We start from the raw sequence: 21,132 nt of genomic DNA, 5'->3' as shown, positions 1-21,132 counted from the left end.
TAAATCAAAAGAACTTTTAAGATCAATAATCATTGAGTATTTGCTTGTATACATAAGATTGTTTCCTTGCGCTACCTCGCAAACGCGGGACACAGCGACAAAGTATAATAGAATAAAAATAAAATAACATAAGATCTACTAGATTTGAACTGAGTACTACAAGAAAATTATTAGTTCTATGCTCCATTGATCTAGAGATGTTTTCCAGTGAGTATTACTTTAAGAGAATCAGTTATTAAAGTATATGTTTACATTTAAACATTTTCATGAATGCATTAATGTTGGATGGCCAACTCACAAATGGAAATAAGTCTTCTTAAACTTTCATGATAAGGTCAGAAACATTTGAATTTTTCAGATATTACATTTGAATTTTCCAAATTTTAAAGTTGTAAAATGCATGTTTTCATGGGCTTGTGCAGATGTGATTTGGTAGTAGTGTTTGTTGTATACTGTATTTATGAACATGACACAGTTTATGGTTTTCTTTTAAAACAACACTTGCATACAATATCCATTTGCATTGAGTTGTTTAACTTATGCTCAATGAATCAGTGAATAGCTTTTCGTAAGAAAAAGAAAAAAGATAAAGAAAAAATTGAAATTAGTGTTCTGTAATTACAGACTTTATCATTGTGGTGTTTATAGGGCATATTTAATGGGGATCTGCTCTTTTAATGCTGTAAATTAGAATAAATATGTTGATAGATTCTTTTATATCTCAGTTTAGAATGCCCAGAGTGGGTGTCCAGCAACTCATATTAATTGCCTGATCACATTTGGTTTACATGTGTCACCTATGAGTGGTTAAGTTGAATTATGTATATTTTCAACTGATTTTAGTAATGATGCATGCATAGATTTATTCTTTTATGAAAATACCAGCCATATGGTATTTTATCCATCAGTTTATGTATCTTTGAATATTTGAATAAGAATGATGGTGCAGATATAACCCATGATAGCTGATTGCTGATTGGTTGTCATATTTTGCATTTACCATGCGTTAATAGGAAACACCTTTGTTGAGCATTGCATCCTTATAGATTTAGTTTATTTTTATAGTTGTCATTATTCTTATTGTAAGAAGTTATAATTTGTAGATTTTGGTTTGTTGTAAAGATATTTTGTGTTTGTTGTATCTACTCTATATTCTTCATTTTAGTTCTTGCAAATAAGGGAAGTGTTTCATAAGTTTCTAAAAATAACCTTATGACGGACTTTGTGAAGGCTTTTTTCTTTGTTTTGTACATTTGACTTTGCTAGATTATGATTACAGAGTGAACAGTTTAGTTAATTGAGTTGTAGGATAAGCAAGAGCCATCTATGGATAGAGCCAAATAGATGGAGGTGATAAGTATTACTAAAAGAATTAGGAAAAAGTTAGTGTGTTGTAGTATGTGTAAAACATATTCTTTGGTTGGGTTTAAGGATTTGTCATGATTATTGTACATGATAGATCCTTTTTGATAGCATATACTGTTTAGTTTAATATTTGACATGACTTAATGACTGAGCATTTGGCTTTTGGCTTACACAAGAAATGTCAGTACATTGAAGAGGTAAGGGGAAAATAAGATTCCATTAGTATGTTTATGAGTAATGCATATCTATTTACCTTTTTTTTTTGTTTCTCCATTAACTAGAAGCATCATGGTTTTTCTTAAGCATGATACACTGTAATTACATTTCTGCTTTCATTAATGAAGAAAAGTTTTAAACATTTTGTAGATTTTCTGAAAATTAAATTTAAAGGTTGAAATATTTGGAAATTGCAAAGTTAGATAAGTGGAATTCCTTTATAAGATATTGCCAAATTTTCTAAAGACTTGATGTGAACAGGATAAACTGTTCATAAGCTTCCTACACATAGTTTAGGAATAATCAACACAAATAAGTTTAGATGCAAATCTGATACAATGACCACTACCCCACAGTTCCATTTTGAAGCAGGGTTGATCTTTCACTATTGTAAGAAACTGATGTTATAGTGAACTCTTGTCTCCATTTGTGGGTGGTACCAATTTAGTTTTACTTTTGAGCTTCACATTCAAAGAAATTACTTAAATTTAACTAGTAAATGAAAGTATTTTCTCTTGGATGTTGAACCATATATTTTTTGGTTGAGTAGATGAACATTAGGCTTTTATTTTTTTCTTACAGGAAGTTAGAATCAACACTGACAGGTTAGTGTCACTCAGGACTTATATTTTTGTTGCTTGGGCTAAGATATTAAGTTTAAATAAGTACTTTGCATGCAAAAGAAAATAAGGTGAATGGATATCAGGTTGTCAATGAAATACAAACTGAATGTACAAAGTGATGAAACTAATATTATTCATGTTCTGCATGTGTGTGCTCATGTGTGAAAGAATTTCAGTATATCTGTGTGCCTGTGTATGTTACTGCATGTAATTACTTATCTTTACAGTATGGAGAGGGAGTTCTTTATTCATCTTCATTTTATTCTATTTATCTACCACTCTTTTACCTTAGAAATACTTTTTCACTCCTTTTCTACTACTACTACCCTCATGATTTCAGTGAGAAGGCACTGTCCTTTATGAGTTGCCCATGTGTATTTCTAACAACTCATTAATTATACAGGCCAGCTTTTGGATAACTAGGAACTGCCATCAGGCTGATGTCATCGACTTGCTTCTTACCAGCTTACCAGCTTGGTTCTCACAGTCTCTCTGGAGTCATGCACAGCCAGAAGTGCTGTTTGCTGTTGTTGCCAACTTTTTCGTGAATCAGTATCTTTTCCTTTTATTTTTATTTATTTTGAACCAGAGCATATGAAATGTCTGGGGTAAACCATGCAAAAGTCTTTAGGGCTTGGATGTAGATAGGGAGTATTTCTGGGAAATTATATGGGAGGGTATTGATTGAGAGGGTGAAGGCATGTACAGAGCATCAGATTGGGGAAGAGCAGTGTGGTTTCAGAAGTGGCAGAGGATGTGTGGATCAGGTGTTTGCTTTGAAAAATGTATGTGAGAAATACTTAGAAAAGCAAATGGATTTGTATGTAGCATTTATGGATGTGGAGAAGGCATATGATAGAGTTGATAGAGATGATCTGTGGAAGGTATTAAGAATATATGGTGTGGGAGGTAAGTTGTTAGAAGCATTGAAAAGTTTTTATGGAGGATGTAAGGTATGTGTATGTGTAGGAAGAGAGGAAAGTGATTGCTTCTCAGTGAATGTTAGTTTGCAGCAGGGGTGCATGATGTCCCTATGGTTGTTTAATTTGTTTATGGATAGGGTTGTTAGGGAGGTGAATGCAAGAGTTTTAGAAAGAGGGGCAAGTATACAGTCTGTTGTGGATGAGAGAGCTTGGGTTAGCATTCCTTCCCCCCGCTGGGCTGTGGGCCTGGCTAGTGGAAGGTAACTATTCGAAAACTATGTACTCGGTAAAACGCTATCTGCTGGCTATGTGCGCCTGTTGGGAAATGACCAGTGTAGACCCCGTTGCTCACCAATGTGAGACGAAGTGTATTCGAGTGCATGGTATTCGAATAGTTGTTTCCTGTTGGCCAGGCTCATAGCCTGGCGTTTGGCACTCCCGCCTCTTGCACAGGGGTCCCGGATTCGATCCTGGCTGTTGGAGGTTTGTATGTTCTATGAAGGTGCGCGTTTCTATGCACTATGTTCGTGTATATATATATATATATATATATATATATATATATTTATATATAATGATGGGTGATTTGAATGCAAAGGTGAGCAATCTGGCAGTTGAGGGAATGATTGGTATACATGGGGTGTTCAGTGTTGTAAATGGAAATGGTGAAGAGCTTGTAGATTTATGTGCTAAAAAAGGACTGGTGATTGGGAATACCTGGTTTAAAAAGCGAGATATACATAAGTATACATATGTAAGTAGGAGAGATGGCCAGAGAGTGTTATTGGATTACGTGTTAATTGACAGGCACGCGAAAGAGAGACTTTTGGATGTTCATGTGCTGAGAGGTGCAACTGGAGGGATGTCTGATCATTATCTTGTGGAGGCGAAGGTGAAGATTTGTAGGGGTTTTCAGAAAAGAAGAGAGAATGTTAGGGTGAAGAGGATGGTGAGAGTAAGTGAGCTTGGGAAGGAGACTTGTGTGAGGAAATAACTGGAGAGACTGAGTACAGAATGGAAAAAGGTGAGAACAAAGGAGGTAAGGGGAGTGGGGGAGGAATGGGATGTATTTAGGGAAGCAGTGATGGCTTGCGCAAAAGATGCTTGTGGCATGAGAAGCGTGGGAGGTGGGTTGATTAGAAAGGGTAGTGAGTGGTGAGATGAAGAAGTAAGATTATTAGTGAAAGAGAAGAGAGAGGCATTTGGACGATTTTTGCAGGGAAAAAATGCAAATGAGTGGGAGATGTATAAAAGAAAGAGACAGGAGGTCAAGAGAAAGGTGCAAGGGGTGAAAAAGAGGGCAAATGAGAGTTGGGGTGAGGGAGTATCGTTAAATTTTAGGGAGAATAAAAAGATGTTCTGGAAGGAGGTAAATAAAGTGCGTAAGACAAGGGAGCAGATGGGAACTTCAGTGAAGGGGGCTAATGGGGAGGTGATAACAAGTAGTGGTGATGTGAGAAGGAGATGGAGTGTGTATTTTGAAGGTTTGTTGAATGTGTTTGATGATAGAGTGGCAGATATAGGGTGTTTTGGTTGAGGTGGTGTGCAAAGTGAGAGGGTTAGGGAAAATGATTTGGTAAACAGAGAAGAGGTAGTAAAAGCTTTGCGGAAGATGAAAGCCGGCAAGGCAGCAGGTTTGGATGGTATTGCAGTGGAATTTATTAAAAAAGGGGGTGACTGTATTGTTGACTGGTTGGTAAGGTTATGACTTGTGGTTAGGTGCCTGATGATTGGCGGAATGCTTGCATAGTGCCATTTTACAAAAGCAAAGAGGATAAGAGTGAGTGCTCAAATTACAGAGGTATAAGTTTGTTGAGTATTCCTGGTAAATTATATGGGAGGGTATTGATTGAGAGGGTGAAGGCATGTACAGAGCATCAGATTGGGGAAGAGCAGTGTGGTTTCAGAAGTGGTAGAGGATGTGTGGATCAGGTGTTTGCTTTGAAGAATGTATGTGAAAAATACTTAGAAGCAAATGGATTTGTATGTAGCATTTATGGATGTGGAGAAGGCATATGATAGAGTTGCTAGAGATGCTCTGTGGAAGGTACTAAGAATATATGGTGTGGGAGGCAAGTTGTTAGAAGCAGTAAAAAGTTTTTATGGAGGATGTAAGGCATGTGTATGTGTAGGAAGAGAGGAAAGTGATTGGTTCTCAGTGAATGTAGATTTGCGGCGGGGTGTGTGTGATGTCTCCATGGTTGTTTAATTTGTTTATGGATGGGGTTGTTAGGGAGGTGAATGCAAGAGTTTTGGAAAGAGGGGCAAGTATGCAGTCTGTTGGGATGAGAGAGCTTGGGAAGTGAGTCAGTTGTTGTTCGCTGACGATACAGCGCTGGTGGCTGATTCATGTGAGAAACTGCAGAAGCTGGTGAGTTTGGTAAAGTGTGTGAAAGAAGAAAGTTAAGAGTAAATGTGAATAAGAGCAAGGTTATTAGGTACAGTAGGGTTGAGGGTCAAGTCAATTGGGAGGTAAGTTTGAATAGAGAAAAACTGGAGGATGTGAAGTGTTTTAGATATCTGGGAGTGGATTTGGCAGCAGATGGAACTATGGAAGCGGAAGTGAGTCACAGGTTGGGGGAGAGGGCAAAAGTTCTGGGAGCGTTAAAAAATGTGTGGAAGGCGAGAACATTATCTTGGAAAGCAAAAATGGGTATGTTTGAAGGAATAGTGGTTCCAACAATGTTATGTGGTTGCTAGACGTGGGCTATAGATATGGTTGTGCGGAGCGTGGATGTGTTGGAAATGAGATGTTTGAGGACAGTATGTGGTGTGGGGTGGTTTGATCGAGTAAGTAATGAAAGAGTAAGAGAGATTTGTGGTAAGAAAAAGAGTGTGGTGGAGAGGGCAGAAAAGGGTGTATTGAAATGGTTTGGTCAAATGGAGAGAATAGATGAGAAAAGATTGACAAAGAGGATATATATGCCAGAGGCGGAGGAAACAAGGAGAAGTGGGAGACCAAATTGGAGGTGGAAGGATGGAGTGAAAAAGATTTTGAGCAATCGGGGCCTGAACATGCAGGAGGGTGAATTGGAACGATGTGGTATAGCGGGGTCAATGTGCTGTCAATGGATTGAACCAGGGCATGTGATGCATCTGGGGTAAACCATGGAAAGGTGTGTGTTCCTTCAATATACCATTGAGGATATTTGTTTTTGACTTGGTTTAGTATTATGTGAAAGCTTTTCTTTAACGCTCCACCTTCACATGGGTATACTCTTATGCTCGCAAGACTGATCGCAAAGGAGAGAAGGGTATGCTGTAGATAATGATAAATCTTTTTTCTTCAAGGCAATGTCCTTTGAGCAGTTTTTCTTGGTTTTCTCATCCTGTCCTTCCATCCCACACTTTTTTTTTTTTTTTTAACTTCTTGTCTTCCCTTTTTTGACTGCCCTGGTTGGAGTCTGTGATCTGCAGATTGTGAGCCCTGAGCAGTTGTTAGGGAGTCAATAACATTAGTTGGATGGCCTTTACTGATTAGCTGAGAGCAGATCCATATAACTAGCGAGCTGGTGTAAGTACCTTCTGGTCATTCACAAAGGGTGAGTGAAAGCTGTTGTCTCTTCTGGAGTCATGAGGGTAAGAAGAGTGCTGTTCCATACATTTCCAGGGTATATATATCTCATGTTTGTGGAGACCACTTTGGAGAGGAGAGATTTTTCAGTTTTCAAAACATACATATCTTGTAGCTTCTTACTGTCTCTTCTGATTGATCTTTTACCGTATCGTAAGAATTGCTCACTATTGACAGTATGATTTTGTGTGTGTTCCTGTGTATATGTCTATGTATTCCTTTGTAAGAACAAAAAGTTTTCAGTGTAAGTATTGCTCAGTCATTTCATATTCAGTTATATTTCTGTGTTTGCTAATGTTTATTGTCTGTCTACTATATAGTAAGTTATATTAGTTTTAGTTTGTATTTGATGGAATAGAGCCTTATATTTGAATGGATGCAGCCAAAGGGAATTCTGATTTGCCACTCTCATTCGCAAGGGGTTCTTTTGAAAGATATAATATGCAGTCAGAGTACTGCTATGGTATTTTCCAGCTATTGATGGTGGTAATTAAACATGTACTACCTTTAAACACTATACCATTGAATTTATCCTTTATTGTCTTTTTTTTCTTGACACTTTGCTTTAAGCAGTCATTATGTAATGCCTATCAAAAGTTTAGTCTTAAAACTATTTTAGATTAACCCATTAACTTCCAAACAGTGGCTCACATCAGTTGATGTGCTAACTCTTCCTACCTTTGGTTAGGTATTCAACTTATCCATCATAATATTAGTAGCCTCTATAGGCGCCTCTTCCATTGCTAGGAAGACATGGAATAAATCCTCCTCAGTACCCTTACAACTATTATTATAGATTCATATATGTTGCCTTGCAGGTTATGTATCCACAGTGATCCCTTTGGAAAATTAAGTAGTGTTAAATGGTGCAATTGATAAGGAGTACCACTTATTGTATGTATCAGTTTTTGAGGAAGGTTAAGAAGAATAATGCAAGAATTGTATAGATATAAGTGAATGTGTGATTTCAGCAGGATAACATAACAAAGAGGAAGGCTAGTGTGGGAGGTAGCTGCACTGTTTCTGAACTTGTTGAAGAAATTACACAACATCATGTCTAATTTTCTTTCTATGCAATGTAGGGGTGATGGATTATTTTGGTGACATGTTAAATAAAGAGCTGGAACATTTCTAAAGAAAAAACACTTGTAATATCCATCCCTGTGTGCCAGCTACTCACTATCCTCACATTTAGTTAAGTTTGAAAACTTTTATATTTTTAGATATATAGCATTTATGTTTTTCACCATCAGTGCTGTTTTGTATACAGAATTAGAGTGATGTGGAAACTAAGTTTAAAATCAAGAAAGAAACTAATTATCATTATCCTTCCCACTTGTGCTGGCCATTTTCCCTCCTGACATTGATATTTAGGAGGAATAGAGTAATATCTCCCTCCCCACACTGATATGTAGTATGAACAGTGTAAAGTGATGCCTGTGTGTGAAATAAGAGCACAGCATGAAAGCAAGTTGAATAGAAAGAAAGAAACTTCCCATCCTCACTTCTTATCTGGAGCTGTCATTTTCATCCACACCCCTAACCACTTAGAGGTATCAGGACATCACAGAGGTGTTTGTATAGTTTTCCTTAATTTTGAATGCTAATCTCTCATTTCACTAATTATTTTTCTTCTGCATACAGTAATTATCTGTTAACACTGTATAAGGAGGGTGTTTGATGCTCATGGGGACCCATCTCTTGAACATTCTCTTCTGTCATAAATTCTTAGATTCATGTATGCTCTCTCCATTAATCATGCCCTTTTCCATTCATCCACTATTCTTACATTTAATTTTGTGTTATATCTTGTGGTTGCTGTATCCGTTCTTGTGAACTTTCTGGACCATGCCCTTAGTTTAATCTCCAAACTTCTTTGTTAGGTTACCTTTCCAACCCTGTGAATCTGTGGGGCCTGGCTGTGGATAGGGAGCTGTGATTTTAGTGCATTACACATGACAAGTAGATGTGAGCGAATGTGGCTTTTCTTGGTCTCTTCCTGGCACTAACAAATGTGGGACAGTGCAATGTTACAATATCAGAGATATTCTTAAAACAGTGAAAAAAAATCACGATATCATTCACCACTATCCCTTTAATAACGTTTGGAAGTTTTGTAGTTGTCAACATAGTATGCTGTGCTAGCCACTATGCATGTTTTATTATTTATTTTACCAACACCAAAAATTTTATTACTGATTGTTATTTTGTTTTATGTATGATCAGTCTTGTTTTAATCGGTGTAATTGATAATTTGTCTTAATAGCAAAATCATAGAAGTTTGTAAAATTACCATTTGCACCAGACACATTGTTTTCAAGGTCAGTAGGGGATTGGCAACACTGCCTCCATGTATACTAAATACCTTATGCCTCATCTTAGTAAATTTTCATTGGTGAATGAAATTACTTTCCAAATAATCCAGAGACAGATTATCGTTTTTAAGTAATTCAGGATCATCACCTACCTGATACTCTAAAAGCTACGTAGTTTCCTTCCACAAAAACTCATGAGGATTTTCTGTTAATGACATAGCTAGGGGGTGACTGACTGGGGGAGAAATTAGTGCAAACTGCCAACAAAACAACGACAAAGGCCTGATGGGTAACCTTGAAATATGATATGACTTGAAACCCATTGCATGTATTTGAAGGAATTAAAGGTTAACTAATTGTGGGTGTATGTACTGGTACAATGGGACTGCTCAGTATTATGAGTTAGGGATTCAAAAACTTACATTGTAAAGGTGAATGGGATGTATTTAGGGAAGCAATGATGGCCTGTGCAAAAGATGCCTGTGGCCTGAGAAAGGTGGTTGGTGGGCAGATTAAAAAGGGTAGTGAGTGGTGGAATGAAGAAGTAAAGTTGTTAGTGAAAAAGAGAGGCATTTGGACAATACTTACAAGAAAGGAGTGCAAATGATTGGGAGTTGTATAAAAGAAAGTGGCAAGAGGAAGGTGTAAGGGTTGAAAAAGAGGGCAAGTGAGAGTTGGGGGTCAGAGAGTATCATTACATTTTAGGTAGGATAAAAAGATGTTTTGGAAGGAGGTAAATAATGTCCTATGTCAATCTCTCCTCATACTTGATTGCCATTTCCCACTTTAGCGAAGGAGTGCAGGGAACACACGAAGATAGACCACATCCACTCGCATCTATTTTCTAGCTGTCATATGTAATCCACCAAACCTATAACTTCCAATCCACAACCAAACCAGGCCCCACAGACCTTTCCATGGTTTACCCCAGGTGCTTCACATGCTCTGGTTCAGTCTATGGACAGCACATCAACCCTTTTATATCGCACCGTTCCAGTTCACTCTGTCCCGTCTGCTGTGTTGATTTATGGATGGACCTTTTCAAGTTTTACATTATACAATCTGAAATATTGGATATGTGGTCGTCTGTACCTGCTGTCGGCTTGCTGGATTTTTGCTCGTCCAGAAATCCAGTTTCACAAAACATGGCAGTTAACAACTTCCCTGCTTTGCAGTGTGGAATGGGAGTGTCAGGATACTATTGAGCAAATTCCTGTTGTGCTTTGTCTGTTTAAAGGTTTGCACAACAACACAAGTTCCACCAAAAACATTTAAGCCTCGAGTGACAAAACAATTTTCTCATTTATTCCTGTTAGCATTGACATGCTTTTATTCAAAGAAACAATGATATGACTTTGCATAAGGAAGGAAGGAAGAAAGGAAATGGAGGGAGAAGGGAATGTCAGTCTGTATATGCCAAGAGTCACATAGCCCATTTGTTGTAACGATGATACTTAGAATGAGGCAGTTTTAGTGTTTGTAGTATAAGTGCTCACCTCATATATATGCTTTTCATCCATACTTGACATTTTCTGCATTTGCAAGGTAATGCCAGGAACAGATGAGGAAATAGGCTCACTCTTTCACATCCACTCTCCAGCTGTCATAAATGATGCACCAAAATCAAACCCTCTCTCTCCAATCAGGCTCCAGCATACCTTTCCATAATTTCCCTTGACCTCCTCATATGTGCTGGCTGATTCCATTTAAAGCACATCCCTCCAGTTTGTTTTATCCCTTGCATGCTGTGCACCCTCCTGCATGTTCAGGCTCCAGGCCTTCAGAGCATCTTTAACATCATCTTTCCACTTCCTCCTTGGTTTTCCTATTTTCAGTGTTACTTCCAGTTGTGACATGTATACCCTCTTAGTCATCCTTTCCTTACTTATCCTCTCATATGTCCAAACCATTTCAGCACACCTTCTTTGGCTCTCTCAAACACACTTCTCGTACTGCCCCACCTCCCTTGTACCATATCATTTCTTATTTGATAAACCCTCTTTACACACATAATCTCTTAATACATTTCATTTCCAATACATTCGTACCATCCATTAATTACATATTGTCTCTGTTCCCATTTCTTACATCTATGTAGCATTGATGGAAATTCTATACCTTCAGACATACCATCTTTGTTCTTAAAGACAGTGACCTCTGTTTTCAGACATTCCTCAGTGCACCAAAGACCTTTTTTCCCCTACCCCACTGTATGGCTTACTTCAGCTCCCATGGTTCCATTTGCTGCCATACCTACTCCCAGGTATCTAAAATGGTCCACTTCCTCCAAATTCTCTCCATTTGTACTCACACTCCAAATTATCTCTCTCTTTTAACTGCTAAACATGATGACCTTGGTTTTGTTCATGTTGCTTTCAACTTTTACACTCTTCCCCACACTCAGAAATCAGCTTCTGCAGTTTCTCACTCAAATCACCCACCAGCATTGTTTCATCAGGAAACAACTCATCTCTTAGCTTCCCCAAGAGATGTTTCTTGTATTAATTCTAAAAATAACTACAATAGTGGGTGTGTATATCTGGCCTCTTTCCATGGTCATGTAATAACACTCTTTGACCATATATGGTTCATTGTAATGAATATGATATTTTTTCCATCTGTGTTGTTAGGTTGCCTGTGACATCTGTAAATAAGAGATGGAGTCATACATCAGTTGGGAATTCAAGTGAGGCTGGGAACCCTTATATCTCACATGAGACACAAAGCAGTCCTAGTTAATTTCTCACATTAGGCATAGAGCAGTGTAAAGTTTAGAAAAAAAGTAGGCCATAATCAACAAGAAGGATTTAAGAAATATGCTTTTTTTTATTGATGGTTCTTTGACACATTTTGCATAATTACTAATTGGCCAAACACATTTTTCAGCCTTTGCACTGGTCTTGGCATTGATGCTTTTCTTATTGTTTTCCTGCCTTGCTTCTGTATATCTACCCTATGTATACACTTGCTGGGTAAATTTCATTCTTTTTATCCAAGAACTGCTCGCTTTATTTTAATATTCAAGCTAAAATCTAAGAATTCTTCAGAAAATGTTTTGAGTGTTGCAGTTGGGCCCAAAGCACTTGGAAGTTATGCTGATGGTCATCAACTGAAATGTGTGGGGGAAAAGTTGTGTGCATCACCTCGCTAGGAAGGCAGGAGAATGCATAAATGGTATAGATGTGGCACAGGCCTAGGTTTTAATGTATTAGGCTTTTGTTCACCTTAGTTCTTTGAAATTCTTTTGGGTGTAAAAAAAAGAAAAGAAACTTGTAACATTGCTAATGTATTAATATAATGCTATACATCTTGGATGTAGTTAATTTCCTAATATTAATATTTGTGACTGTTTACACTGTTGAAATATGGGTGTTGATATTTAATACTGAATTTGGCTTATCTGAACTCATGTGTGCAGAATGTGATGGACAGTAACTTGGCTATTGCAGGTGGAGCTCGGCAGGTGATGGTGGCCAGGCTGGGTAAGGTGTAGTTGTCACTCACACCCAACAACACTTTGACTGATACTGTTCACACATGGACTCCATCACTTAAAAGTTATGCAGTCACTTTCGAGCTCTTCAAGTTTTCTCGGGACACAGTTCTGTTGGACTAACTTTCACGTTTCCTGTTTCTGTGATGTTGAAAACTTCTGAAGTTGATTCAGTGATTGGATGTAGACCTTGTGATGACAGTAGGACTGGTAATGGGGTTTTTTCTTTTTTAAAGTACCATAGTTTTTGTTTTATCGTGATTATGAACAGTTTGGGTGTGTTCATAATTGTCACATGCAGATTACTTGTATTTTCCTATATTTTCTAATTATCTTTAGTACTTTTTTTTTCTTTTAAGCACTGCATGTTAATTGGTGGACCTCTTTTCATATATTTGGATTTTAGTTATCAGTGGGCTGTGCTAATGATAACTTGTATGTCAATAGGATTTTTGTTATTTAGCCCTAAATTTTCTGAGTGTTTATGGTTGGGATTCTATACCTTATGTGAGATATGGCAGAGCATCAGCCCAATGGGCACATGACCCTCCCAGAGTGTCCTTCCTTGAAGGATGGCAAAGAAATGTTTTCGCAGTGCAATGCTTGCCACCAGAACTTGCGTGTGATGTGTACCACAAGATACTCAGCGGCTGTGGCTAGTGTTAGTGAACCTCCAGTGACCATGTGACAGCCCATGGAATTGCTGTGCCTATATTTGAAGAATTTCTCTACCACTGGACTGAAGAATAGAAAATCTTGGTTCATCGTGGTCATCTTTAGATGTTCATCTTTGTTCATCATTGTCACTCCTGGTGCTGTAAGTACAATCACTGCACAAATACCAGTATTTGTGCATGATTGGCTGTGAATATGTACATAATGTGTACATATTTGTTTAAGATGAAATAAATATTAAAATTAATGATGTTTACTTAAACCCATAATTTAAGCACTTCATCTGTTATAAGAAAAATAGTGTTGACTCCCAAAAATGACCTATTATACTATAAATATTATGTTTAATATGAGAAAAACTATAAAAATCATGTTCAATATGAGGAAAAATATTTTAATTTTTTTTTGCTTTGTCGCTGTCTCCCGCGTTTGCGAGGTAGCACAAGGAAATAGACGAAAGAGATGGCCCAACCCACCCCCATACACAATGTATATACATACACGTCCACACACGCAAATATACATACCTATACATCTCAATGTACACATATATATACACACACAGACACATACATATATGCCCATGCACACAATTCACACTGTCTGCCTTTATTCATTCCCATCGCCACCTCGCCACACATGGAATACCATCCCCTTCCCCCTTATGTGTGCGAGGTAGCACTAGGAAAAGACAACAAAGGCCCCATTCGTTCACACTCAGTCTCTAGCTGTCCTGCAATAATGCCCGAAACCACAGCTCCCTTTCCACATCCAGGCCCCACACAACTTTCCATGGTTTACCCCAGATGCTTCACATGCCCTGATTCAATCCACTGACAGGAAAAATATAATGTAGCAAATTTCATTAGTACTCTGCTTATTTTCATATATATTATCCAATTGTTATGAATTTCAATACATTTGATGAATATTCCCAAGAGATTATGAAGTATATTGTATAAATTTCTACTCAGGATTGCACTGAATGTTCACAAGGGAATTATTATTAACTACAAGCACTGTTTGTTGTCCAAAATTTTTATTTATTTTATATAAAGATATTGCTGCCTGTGGTCTTCATGGTAAAATAACTGAATATGAAAACAAAGAAAGATAACTAGAAACATCATATTGCCGAGCAAATTGTGGAGTGTTTTATTGCTTGAACAATGTACATTGTACATTATGCTTAACATCAAGGGACAAAATGTGTAAGAAAGGCCATTGTGTGTTCCTGATGCTGCCTTCTGAAGCTGAGAAAGGCAGTAGAATATTAAAGAAGACATACACTCTCAGGAATATTGTAAATGATAGTAACTTTAAACAGTGGGTTAGTCTTCTGTTCTCTGTTCCTTAATGAGGTGGGAAATGGTAAACTAGTATGAAAGAATAGTAGAAATTTGATAAAACATGGTATGAAATTTTACATAAATGTGTGATGTCATCATACTTCAGATGATAAAGGATTAATTGGGAATTTCATGTAAGTGAGCATTTTTTGTATGAAAGTAGTATAAATTGACTTTCTTCACCTTTCAAATGTATTCACTCATGCCAATATTTCCTCTCTACACACTTCAACCCACTTTCCCTCCCCAACACTTCATGTTCTGCTCACACCAAATGTATTCTCTCACTGCATTTGTACAACGTGGAATGAAGTTAAATTCAGCGATATGAATATGCTTCTTTCCACTTATTTCTAGGCTTTTTATTTCCTGTTAAAGAAAACACTTCATTTCAGCCCTAAAACAATGTAAAAATGATGGGCATAACCATATCTCCCACTCTGTCTTAGAAACTTTGTATAATGAACATAGAGAGAGTCTGCTTCTCAAAACTTGGGTATGTTGTGTAGGTGCTACAGTGAAGTGACTTTTCTTGAAAGCAACAATTCTGTATGTACAGGGACTTCAGACCATGACGAACACTTCTTGTTCCACTTCTCTTAGCGAGTGGGATGAACATACTTCCTTATCATGAACTCTCCTCCTCTAACCTTTTTTCATTTACCACTTTCCATCTGCTGATATTGCTTTCCTCAGTTTTTTTCTTATTTATATGTTTGCCATTTTCTGTGCTGGTGAGGTAATGCCAGGTACTAATGAAGAAAGGCTGCATTTGCTCACATCCATTCTCTTGCTATCATGGGCAATGCATCAAAACCTCAGCCCCCAATCCACAACCAGGCCCCATAGATCCTTCCATGGTTTCCCCAGCCACTTTACATTCCTTGGTTCAAGTCCACTGACAGAACATTATCCATGCATACATCATTCAAATTCACTGTATCCCACAAATGTCTTTCATCCTGCTGCATGTTCAGGCCACAATCACTCAAAATTTTTTTTCACTCCATCCTTCCCTTTCCAATGTGGTCTCCCACTTTCTTAACCCCAACACTTTGATGCATATATCATATTGTCAACCTCTCCACACTCATCTCTCCATGTGTCCAGACCATTTCAGCACACCCTCTTTAGCTATCTTAACCACATTGTCCTTATTACCACACTTCTCTCTTAACCTTTTATTACTTAATTAAACCACCTCATACCACATACTGTTCTTAAATATTTCATTTCTAATACATATACCTTCCTTGGCATATCCTCACTCAGCCCATGCCTTACATCCATACATCATCATTGGGACTACTATACTTTTTAAGCATGCCCATTTTTACCCTCCCAGATAATGACCTCTTTCCACTCATCCTATCACTCTGCCACTTCCATAGTACCATTCACTGCTATGTCCACTTCTGCAAATCTTAAACACTTTATTTCCCTGAAATCTTCCCCATTCAAACTCACATCTCAGCTAACCTTACCCTCTTCCCTGTTAAACCGAATAACCTTGCTTATATTCACAGTTCCTCTCAACTTCCTCTTTTGGCACACTCTCCCAAACTCAGTCACCATCTTCTGCTATTTCTCGCTTGAATCTGCCACCAGTTCTGTGTCATTAGCAGATGGCAATGACTCCTTCCCAGGCCTCCACATCCCCTACAGACTGCATACTTTCTGCTCTCTCCAAGACTCTTGCATATACCTCCATCACTATCCTATCCATAAACAAAGTAAACAGCCATGGTGACATCACATACCTATGCTGAAGACCAACCTTCAACTGGAACCATTCACTTTTTTCCTACTCTAAAATGTCTTACTCTTGAAAAAAAAAAATGCTTTCATGGGCTTTTCCTACACTTCCACAAGGCAACTGTATCAACCATATCATATGCTTTCTGCACATTCATAAATGCCACATACAAATAATTCCAGCTCTTAAGTATTTCTCACACACACCTGATCCACACATCCTCTACTACTCCAGAAGCGATATCGTTCTTACTAAATCTTTGTGTGTGTCGTAGCTTCCATGAACTGGACCTAGGTGTTTTGCTGCTGCTGCTTCCTTCCTTTTATGTGTGGAGGTCACCCAAACAAATATTGATGCACAACTTCACTTCCTTTCCTCATACAGCAAAAATATGGAATTGTTTTTATCTTTTTTAACCATGTTATTCATTAAAAATGTTTCCATTTATAAGAACTTGGCCACAAACACCCAAGAAGTTCAAATTATTCCAGAATTTTTGTGTTATCGTACTCTTCATTCATGAGGACAATGACTGGGCCATGCTTTAGCATATTCCATGTCAGTTACTGTATCAAAAAAATGAACAGGTTGTAAATTTCATAAATACGAGCTTTTATAAAAGTGGAAGTCAATGTTTCTGAGTTTGACAGTGACATGGTGGCTAGTGGCAAGCCTGTTTGCGGATGATACTGTGTTGTTTGCATAGGGTGAGGAGGAGCTGCAGAAATTGTGTTTTATGATGTGGGTAAGCATAGGTGATTGAAGACAAATGCAAGTAAAAGTAATGGTGTTTGAAAGGAAACAGAGTGAAAGTGTAGATTTTGTAAAACTATATAGAGTGAAAGAAGAAAGTGTACTAAATTGTGCTGTGAATATGGGGGAAACGACTGGAAGAGGTGAGAGAATTTAAGTATGTAGGAGCTGTCTTGGGTAAGTGTGGTGAAATGGAAGGAGAGATAAGGGAGAGAGCAGTACAGGGTAGAAGAGTCATTGGGTCCCTTAACAGAATAATGAAGGGTAGCGATGTAAGCATGGAAGTGAAGAGAGGATTAAGGGACAGCATAGTCCTTCCAACCCTGACCTATGCAGTTGAAACATGGACGTGGAATGAGACACAGAGATCAAGAATCTAGGAATCTAGGCTCTGGAAATGAGCTTTTTGACAAGGGAATATGGTGTGACTAAATGGAAGAAAGAAATGAAAGGGCGTATGAGAGATCTGGTATGGCAGGGAATGCAAAGGGAGTGAATTGTGGAGTGGTAGAACTGGAGAAATGTAATACTTTGAGGTGGTTTAGGCATTTGGAGAGAATGCAAGACTTGGAGTTTACGAGGAGAGTGTATAATAGTACAATTAAAGGGGTTGGTGTGAGTGGAAGACCACCTGTGACATGGGCAAATATGGTGGAGGAATACTGGAGGGAGAGTAGTGGAAAAATGCATAGTACAGTGTATACGAGGGAGGTAAAGACAAGTGGAGACTTGCCGTGGCCACCCCTTGATGGAAGTTCCTGGAAGGAACAGGCGTCAGAGATATAGGTAAGTAGATAGACATTAAAATCAGGTATATGGATCATAAGACATTTTTCATTCAATTATAATTTCCTAAGGACCTATTTTCATTAGAGTCTTGGTGTTACCCAGAACCTCTCTAAAGGCTCCTCTGCCCAAGGCTGCATTGCTTACAGAATTAGAAAAATGTAAATTCTTTTGGAGTGAGAAATTCTTTGACAAAACTATACTCCCAATGATACAGTCTCCAAAAGTGACTTTTCACTCACAGGGTAACCTCAAGCAGATAGGGTCCAGAAACACCGATAAGACAGACATGAAATGGAAATAAAACTCGGTACTACATGAATGAAGACATTATGATTATTAGGTATATACATGAGCATTTTCAATGAGACCAGGAAGCAAACATACAAAAATAGAAACTTTGCCAAGTTATGCTTCAGTTGAGATATAAAAGCCTTGGTGCTGTGCAAGGGGAGGTACACATCTTCAACATAAACGCACCTTCTCTTATGTACACACTACTGTATTATAAATAGCAACTTATACAAAGCAATATAATTAACAGCAAGAATATCATTGTAATCAGTTATAGGAAATTCTTGCTGAAACAAGATCTGGAAGAACACTATTGTTTCAACAGTATATGAATGCCTGACAGGACTACAGTAGTTGTGATTGATATCAGAAAGTTAGTCATGGATAATGTCTGGAAGAATAATGTAATGATTTAATGTGTGAAAAAATTAGTTATGATTAATATCTCTGTGAATTAGTTACAAAAAGCCAGAAAGAACATCATTATTCCCAAGGCAATATAGTGTATGTACATGGCCATGTATTAGAACACTGGACAACAATGCCCATCATGCATTATTACAATAAAATGTGGGAGAACAGAATCCCTTAACTTCTTGATGTGTGCATACAGGAAGCTGGTCTTCAGTGTTTCTGAACTCCAGAAAGTTTTCCTTATGGCACATCCTTCCAATAAGTTTAAAGATCTTAATTCAAAACATTTTGAAATGAGTAATTTTAACCATAAAATTAAGGTCAATACTTTGCACAATGCAGTACACTGTATAATAAAATTTTTCTTAACATGTAAATATGGTGGACAGTCATTTTCATAGCTTGCACTGGCTAAATCAAATTTATTGTGGAAGACACAATACAAATCTATTATCATTTTCTAACAAGTTGCTCTTAACTGATTTAGAGGTAAAGTACAATAACATTTTTGTTATGAGGTGGTACCACCTAAGAATTGGTCATCCTGTGATTTGATGAAAAATGTCATAAATTACAGAAAAGATGGGTGGTGGTCAAAGTACCACTAGAAACAAGCATTAACAAATCTGAAATTTATAGGAAATTAGAAATTTATACTGTTTTCAAATAATCCAGGTCTAAGTATCATCAAATCTGTGTACAATACTCTTGTGGTTTATGACACTTTTTATCATTACGTAACTAATTGCATTACAATAATTCACTTCCACAAGACAAGTCAGCCCTTCAGTCCTGTCATCTGCATACAATGGAGTAGGTGCTCACAAAATAAATCAAACTGAAATACAAAAATAGGAACTGGTCATTTATGACAATACTTTTCAAATACAGTATTAAAACATTTACCGAAACCTCAATAATATTGGTAAACTCCTAACTGTGCATTTAAAACTCATATTTTTTGTTTACTCAAATGAAAAGCACATTACTGTGGAAGACTTGAACATCTTTTTTGGAAACTGTAAGGCTTACGAGAAAAGGCTCAATAAGACCGAACTAATAAAACTCTAAACCTCTTCCCCTTAACATTGAAATCAAAAACTTTGAACCAGCTTTCTAAAATTCAGATAAAGAAAAATTGTCCAAGACACATTAACAATTACAAAGCAATTATTTTTCTTTGCATTTGTCACTGATCATTCATAAATAAAAACATTCATTCTCTGAAGTGAGCTGGTAATGTACATTAAGCACTGGATCTCAATATCTTCACGGTCAAATAAAAGACAATAAACACTGAATAAACATAGCTCATCCAAAGACCTGACCCCATGACAGTCTGCCTATGAAGGTACTGCATATGTTTGTGCTGACTGAGTTTGGGCAGGAATTCCTAAGCCATACAATATTAAAGGTTTTAAAGCACCGAAGAATACTATAACTCAAAACAAACATAAAGGTATGTAATTGACTCAAAACAGCTCATCAAGTAATAACATAAGGATAAGAACAAATGTACAGATAATCTGGTAGTCACCGATGGAGAATCCTAAAGTTAATATGTATACTGCTTATAGACTTATCATGCTGGAAAAATAAACTGAAGAAAAATCTGCATAAATTCATACACACACAAGAATGTGTGGGAAGAAGTAAGCTTGTTAGTGAAAGAGAAGAGAGAGGCATTTGGATGATTTTTACAGGGAAGTAGTGTGAATGACTGGGAGATGTATTAAAGAAAGAGGCAGGAGGTCAAGGGAAAGGGGCAAGAGGTGAAAAAGAGGGCAAATGAGAGTTGGGGTGAGAATCATTAAATATTAGGGAAAATAAAAAGATGTTTTGGAAGGAGGTAAATAATGTGCGTAAGACAAGAGAACAAATGGGAACATCGGTGAAGGGGCCTAATGGGGAGGTAATAACAAGCAGTGGTGAAGTGAGAAGGAGATGGAGTAAGTATTTTGAAGGTTTGTTGAATGTGTTTGAAGACAGAGTGGCAGATATAGGGTGTTTTGGTCGAGGTGGTATGTGAAGTGAGAGGGTCAGGGAGAACGGTTTGGTAAAAAGAGAAGAGGTAGTGAAAGCTTTGCAGAAGATGAAAGGCGGTGGATTTGGATGGTATTGCAGTAGAATTTACTAAAAAAGGAGGGACTATGTTGTTGACTGATTGGTGAGGATACTCAATGTATGTATGGTTCATGGTGAAGTGCCTGAGGATTGGCAGAATGCATGCATTGTGCCATTGTATAAAGCCAAAGAGGATAAAGGTGAGTGTCCAAATTACAAAGGTATAAGTTTGTTGAGTATTCCTGGGAAATTATATGGGAGGGTACTGATTGAGAGGGTAAAGGCATGTACAGAGCATCAGACTGGGGAAGAGCAGTGTGGTTTCAGAAGTGGTAGAGGATGTGTGGATCAGGTGTTTGCTTTGAAGAATGTATGTGAGAAATATTTAGAAAAGCAAATGGATTTGTATGTAGCATTTATGGATCTGGAGAAGGCATATGATAGAGTTGATAGAGATGCTCTAGATGGTATTAAGAATATATGTTGTGGGAGGCAAGTTGTTAGAAGCAGTGAAAAGTTTTTATCGAGGATG

General features: G+C 37.5%; 1 protein-coding gene across 1 annotated transcript in view; it reads left to right on the top strand.

Moving 5' to 3' along the window:
* LOC139752220 (uncharacterized) overlaps window positions 1-13,431 on the top strand; it is a 75,879-nt gene extending 62,448 nt beyond the window's left edge. Inside the window, exons 9-10 of the mRNA XM_071668231.1 lie at window positions 2,164-2,186; window positions 12,466-13,431. The gene's annotated coding sequence lies outside the window, so the exon portion shown is untranslated. The remainder of the gene's footprint in view (window positions 1-2,163; window positions 2,187-12,465) is intronic.
* Window positions 13,432-21,132: the final 7,701 nt, after the last annotated feature.

The sequence above is a fragment of the Panulirus ornatus genome, chromosome 12 (assembly GCF_036320965.1).
Source record: "Panulirus ornatus isolate Po-2019 chromosome 12, ASM3632096v1, whole genome shotgun sequence".
In the NCBI taxonomy this organism is placed as follows: Eukaryota; Metazoa; Arthropoda; class Malacostraca; order Decapoda; family Palinuridae; genus Panulirus; species Panulirus ornatus.
The sequence above is the reverse complement of the archived record's forward strand: the minus strand, read 5'-3'. Positions and strand labels throughout refer to the sequence as shown.